The following is a 5,183-nucleotide window of genomic DNA, read 5'->3' as shown; positions in this document are numbered from 1 at the left end:
AGAGCTGGGATCCACTTTTCACGAGACGCTCCCGCTGGCAGAGCGCTGCCTCCGTAACAAGCCCATCTCGTGCCCTCCTTTCGCCTTTTATATCATTCCAGACCTTTTGGCTCTTTTCCTCACCAGGGCGTTTTGTTAGCTGCAGCTGGCCCCTGAGGGTGCCCCTAGGCAAGGTCTTTTTCTTTGGCTCTTTTGTGCTTTGTAAAGGCCCAGGCCTGCACCCGGGCTAGACCAGCAGCACTTGGCTGGGTAGGGTAGAAAGATGCCAACTGATCTGCCTCTGGACAGAGTCCGCCCCCGCTGGCCAGTTTCACCTCCAGCAGCTTTGGAGCACGGTGTTCTACGCGTTCCCTAACGCCTCGAATATTTTCCCTACAGACATGCCGCAATAACCATGACAAGCAACCAGTTCTTCGCTCTCAGCAGAGCCCACACACAGTCCCCTTTGGTGGAGTGTCGTGAAGAGGGTGACCACAGGGGCAATGTGCCCATCTGGGCACATCCAGGCAAGTCCCTGTGAATAGACTCGGAAGGTTGTACCCCTGTCTGCTGCCACCCTGGGGCACCTGGGTCACACTCACGGAAGCTCATTTGTCAAATGAAAAGGAAACTGACCTAAGAATTAGGCCTGGCTGCATCTCAAAGGCTTTAGGGCTGGGGCTGGGGCCTGGTCTGGACACACATCCCAGCGCTGGGAGCTTGGTCTCTGCCTTGGGTACCTCTTACAGCTCCCCAAGCGCGCTGGGAGCTCTGAAGAGAACAGTCTGCTGGGGAGGTGGCCCCAGCTCCTCCAGTTCCAGGCCCAGCTCCTCACTGCGGGTTCTGGCACTTGCGACTCTAGTCTGGTTCTAAAGCTGGAGGAGAGTTCAGGAGGGGTTTGTGGTACCCAAACCAGCTCCCTCACCCCCCTTCCAAAATCAAAAGCCCTCCTGGGTCTGTAACAGCAATGGCAGCCATTCTGAGCTAGCGCAAGGCCTATTCTGTGTGATTGCCTGAGCTATGGTTAGCTGGGGTCCAAGTCTCTGGGAAGCGCTTCTGTCCCTGGCTCGGAAGGAGCAGGGGAGGCGTGGAGCTGGGTTTCAGGAGAGCGAAGCCACCTGCGTGTGCTGCCGAGCCTCAGTGCGGAGGGAGAGGCAACGCGTCAGAGTAAATTTGTTGTGGAAAATCAGAGGCTGCAGCCTGTCCATCACGGGCCTGAACAGCAGGACGTGGGCCTGCTGAGAATAGCACAAATTAAAGCCGGTGTGAAGTGCTATCCCAGGAGCTGGTAATTGCTACAGATACTCCCGGCTTAATTAGCCGCCCTGTCAGAGGAACAACATCACTTTCACATCAAAGCCCAGAGCTCTTCCGAGGCCAGGGAGGGAGGGGCCGCCAGCCTCCCAGCTACTCTAGGCAGCACCTCAGAGCCTCGCTGGCCTCGGAAAGCACCTTGGCTAGTGAGCTTGGGCTTCTCACACAGGCTATAGGCAGAAGCACTGAGAGTCTGGGCCCCCGTCGGGGCTCCCGACTCCCCCGCAGCTGGAGCTACGGCTTTGCAAGGCCTAGGATGTGACGGCAGCTGCAGGCCAAAGGGCCCCTACAGTGCGGCCCTAATGGGGAAGCCTCCAGGGGGACAAGGCTTGAGCTCCTGACTCAGTTTCTACTCCGATTTCCTCAGGCAAATACTGCGGTGGGAGTGAGATCTCGGTAAGGGCCTTGGGAGCTGGTCTCATCGCTGCCATGGCCTGGGCTCCTGCTGGCACTCAGGCCTAGACAGAGCACGGAGGAGGATGCAGACCGTGGCCCAGGGACCTTCCATTCCAGCTCAGGCTGACAGCGCAGTCCATATGGGTCTCCAAAGGGGCCAACCGTGCTTCACCCGTTGCGGGCTGTGGTGGAAAGGCTGAGAAGGGAGCCGGCCACTAGCTGCGTTGGGGGGCGCGGGGAGAATCTTGCACCAGGGGCAGGTTAGCACACAATGGTTACGGTGCACACTGCACCGTGTGCCCTGACTGGCTGCTGCCGGAGACAGGGCGCAGAGCTGGAGACCCACGTGGCAGTTCCTGTGTTCCTCAGTGCGTCCCAAGGGAGAACAGAATGAGGCAAGAGTGGCTGTTGGGCACACGGAGCTGGGGGGAGTCTGCGCGCCTGGGAAGCAGGCCTGAAGGAGGCCTGAAGATCAGACTGGACGAGCACCCAGCGCAGGAGTGAAGGCAGCAGCAGGGGGATATGAGGCGGCGTAGTGCTGTGGGGTGGCGGCTGGGGAGAAGGGCATGTTGGATGGCACAGTGGTAAATAACACTGTGTGCCATGTAAATGTGCCAGGTGCCCAATCAGGGCAAATCTCAGGGCTGCCAGGCTCAAACCCCAGGGCAAAGGGGACATAGATAGTCAGGCATGTGCTGGGCTCTTCCCCGAGCCGAGAGCCCAGATTGTGTCAAGGGAGTTGATTGCAGGGATTAACCAAGAGCATTTTGTCAAAATCTCCAGTCCATGCTTTGGGCAGAATTCAATGTAGTTCCTTGAAGCATTATAAATGGATAAACTCTCCCCCTCATGCCCTCTCTCCTGTTCCAACAACAAACAGGCTTGTGACTCGCCGGGAGTAATTCATAGCCAAAAAATGCATCTTCACAAACAGCTTTGGGAGGGGAATTTTTCAAACCGTTCTCCAGATGAAACCAAGCCGTGCCCCTGGCTTTCTCCTAAACAAGTGTAGCAAACAGAACTCCCCGTGCTATGGCAGCCCAGTTACTCAGTACTGGGTAGAATGACAAGAGCCCCTCAGAACCACTGGCTGCTCCCAGGCATCTGCATTTGAACGACAACACCCCACTTCAGACGCAGCCTCAGTGCCGAAGTCCCCGCAGTGCCAGACCCATCCCGTGGATTCAGACAAGACTTTTTTTACATGGTATTTGCACCAGTTGTAGGAACTACAGGGGACTCATATCAATACTCCAGCCCTGTCATCTTGGTTTAAGCAGTCAGTAGGTCTTGTATGGCAGAGTGGGATTCTCACAAGGTTAGATTTTAACAACAATCCCAAAGCTTAGATACCTAATCCAAGCCTCTTTGATCTGCAAAGATCAGGAGAACAGACACTGTCACGAAACTCCCCATTCTATGTGGCTCGGAAAACAGTCTTCTATGGGATATTTTACAAATTGGAGAAAGTCCAGCAGAGGGCAATGAAAATGATTAGGGGGCTGGGGCACATGACTTATGAGGAGGCAGATGACACACAGAACAAGGAGTAATGGTCTCAAGTTGCAGTGGGGGAGATTTAGGTTGGGTATTAGGAAAAACTATTTCACTAGTTTCACTCGGAGGGTAGTGAAGCACTGGAATGCGTTACCTAGGGAGGTGGTGGAATCTCCAAACTTAGAGATTTTTAAGGCCTGGCTTGACAAAGCCCTGGCTGGGATGATTTAGTTGGGGTTGGTCCTGCTTTGAGCAGGGGGTTGGACTAGATGAGTTCCTGAGGTCTCTTCCAACCCTAATCTTCTACGATTCTATGATTTTACTATTTCTACAGCTGGAAACAGAAAATGCAGATGTGCCTGCACACCAAAATGTGAATAAATAAATAGTAGCAGGTACCTTAAAGCCATTTTCATCTGAGGAGCTCAGAGTGGCTTAGGAATCAAGTGTCACAGCACCCTGTCAGGCAGCTCAGGGTCATATGGGACAGAGCTCTCCTTACCCACTACTGAAATGCAGCTTCTTCTGGAGTAGACTCCAGAAGCTAACGGTGCCCAACAGCACTTGCCCTGAGGTAAGAGGTGAGGAAAAGTTCATAGACTCATAGAATATCAGGGTTGGAAGGGACCTCAGGAGGTCATCCAGTCCAACCCCCTGCTCAAAGCAGGACAAATCCCCAAGTTTTGCCCCAGATCCCTAAATGGCCCCCTCAAGGATTGAGCTCACAACCCTGGGTTTAGCCAGCCAATGCTCAAACCACTGAGTTATCCCTTCCCCCCAAATAACTGCCCTCTCTGAGGCTTGAACTTAGGACCTTCAGATTATGAGACTGATGCACTGCCAACTGTGCTAAGAAGGCTTAAAGTGTAAGGGGAATTTAAGGAGGCACAATGCAACTACCCAAACTGGTATTTAACCATGACCCCAGGACCACCCGTTTCCCTTTGCACAAAGCACCATGCCAAATTTAATGAGCATGTACAACTAGGAGCTCGGCTTTATGTCTTGGCCAGAAGGTGTAAGGAATAATGGCTACATTTGGGTGTGACTGAGTTTTCACCAACTGTTGGAGTTGATTCTTATATGATCCAAAACTGATCCCGCCACCCCATAAGGGATACATTATCCGCAACGTGGGGATAAACATGAGGCATTTGGGAGTGAAAGGAAAATGGGGACAATATCACTTGCATCTAAATATATCATTAAGCAAAGGGCACCTGCATCCCTGGAGTTGGTCATTGACACAGGAAGTTTCTGCTTAAGTAGAGACTTGTCCGGACAACACAAAAAAGCAGGTGGCCCTAAAGTCCTTTTTGGGTTGTTCATCACTAGACTAGTTTAAATCTCAGCCAGGTAAACGACTGTACGTTTGCCAGCAATTTCCCTCACCTCTGTATTTTGCAGCTGCCTGACTAAGATAAACTAAATCCTTCCCGTTTCATTTGCTACCTTGTCGCTGCACATCTGGTAGGGGTCTGAAGTGGGCAGCAATTTCTGAGGCACCATCAAGCAGCCCTCTTGTCTCCAGGGCAATCCCTGCTCACTGCAGCCTTTGACACATTAACGAAAGTTGGCAAAAGCTTTTCTTCCTGTGATAACACTCCGGCTAAATTATTTAGCAAGTCAGACATTATTGATCTTCAGACACATTCGGCAACAAAATTCACCACTCTGCCTTGTTCCTGGGGAGAGCCGAGGTGCTTGGGACAAAATGACAGAAGCAGGCAGGTCATCTTCCTCTCTGGGACAAGGCCAGTACTGGGGGCTCGCTGCTTTATGGACATCAGTTCAGTCTGCCTGGGGTCCAATGCTGTAAGGTTGTTGATTCACTTTAGTCCTTTCCAGGGGAACTCAGTTCTGCCGTGAAGCCCTTAAGTAGTAACCTCTTCCCTCTACCTCCCTCTAATCTAGCTCTGTACTTGCTGTGTGTGTGTGTGTGTGTGTGTGTGTGTGTGTGTGTGTAGGGAAAAAGAAATTCAGCCTCTATCCCCGTT

The 5,183-nt window shown here is 52.6% G+C and overlaps 1 non-coding gene across 1 annotated transcript; it reads right to left on the bottom strand.

The window, feature by feature from the left end:
- Nucleotides 1-3,972: 3,972 nt before the first annotated feature.
- Nucleotides 3,973-4,045, bottom strand: TRNAM-CAU. The gene has a single exon. It is a non-coding gene; the product is annotated as a tRNA-Met (tRNA).
- Between the last annotated feature and the right edge of the window lie 1,138 nt (nt 4,046-5,183).

The sequence above is a fragment of the Chelonia mydas genome, chromosome 15 (genome assembly GCF_015237465.2).
Source record: "Chelonia mydas isolate rCheMyd1 chromosome 15, rCheMyd1.pri.v2, whole genome shotgun sequence".
In the NCBI taxonomy this organism is placed as follows: Eukaryota; Metazoa; Chordata; order Testudines; family Cheloniidae; genus Chelonia; species Chelonia mydas.
This window is presented reverse-complemented; position numbering and strand designations above follow the sequence as displayed.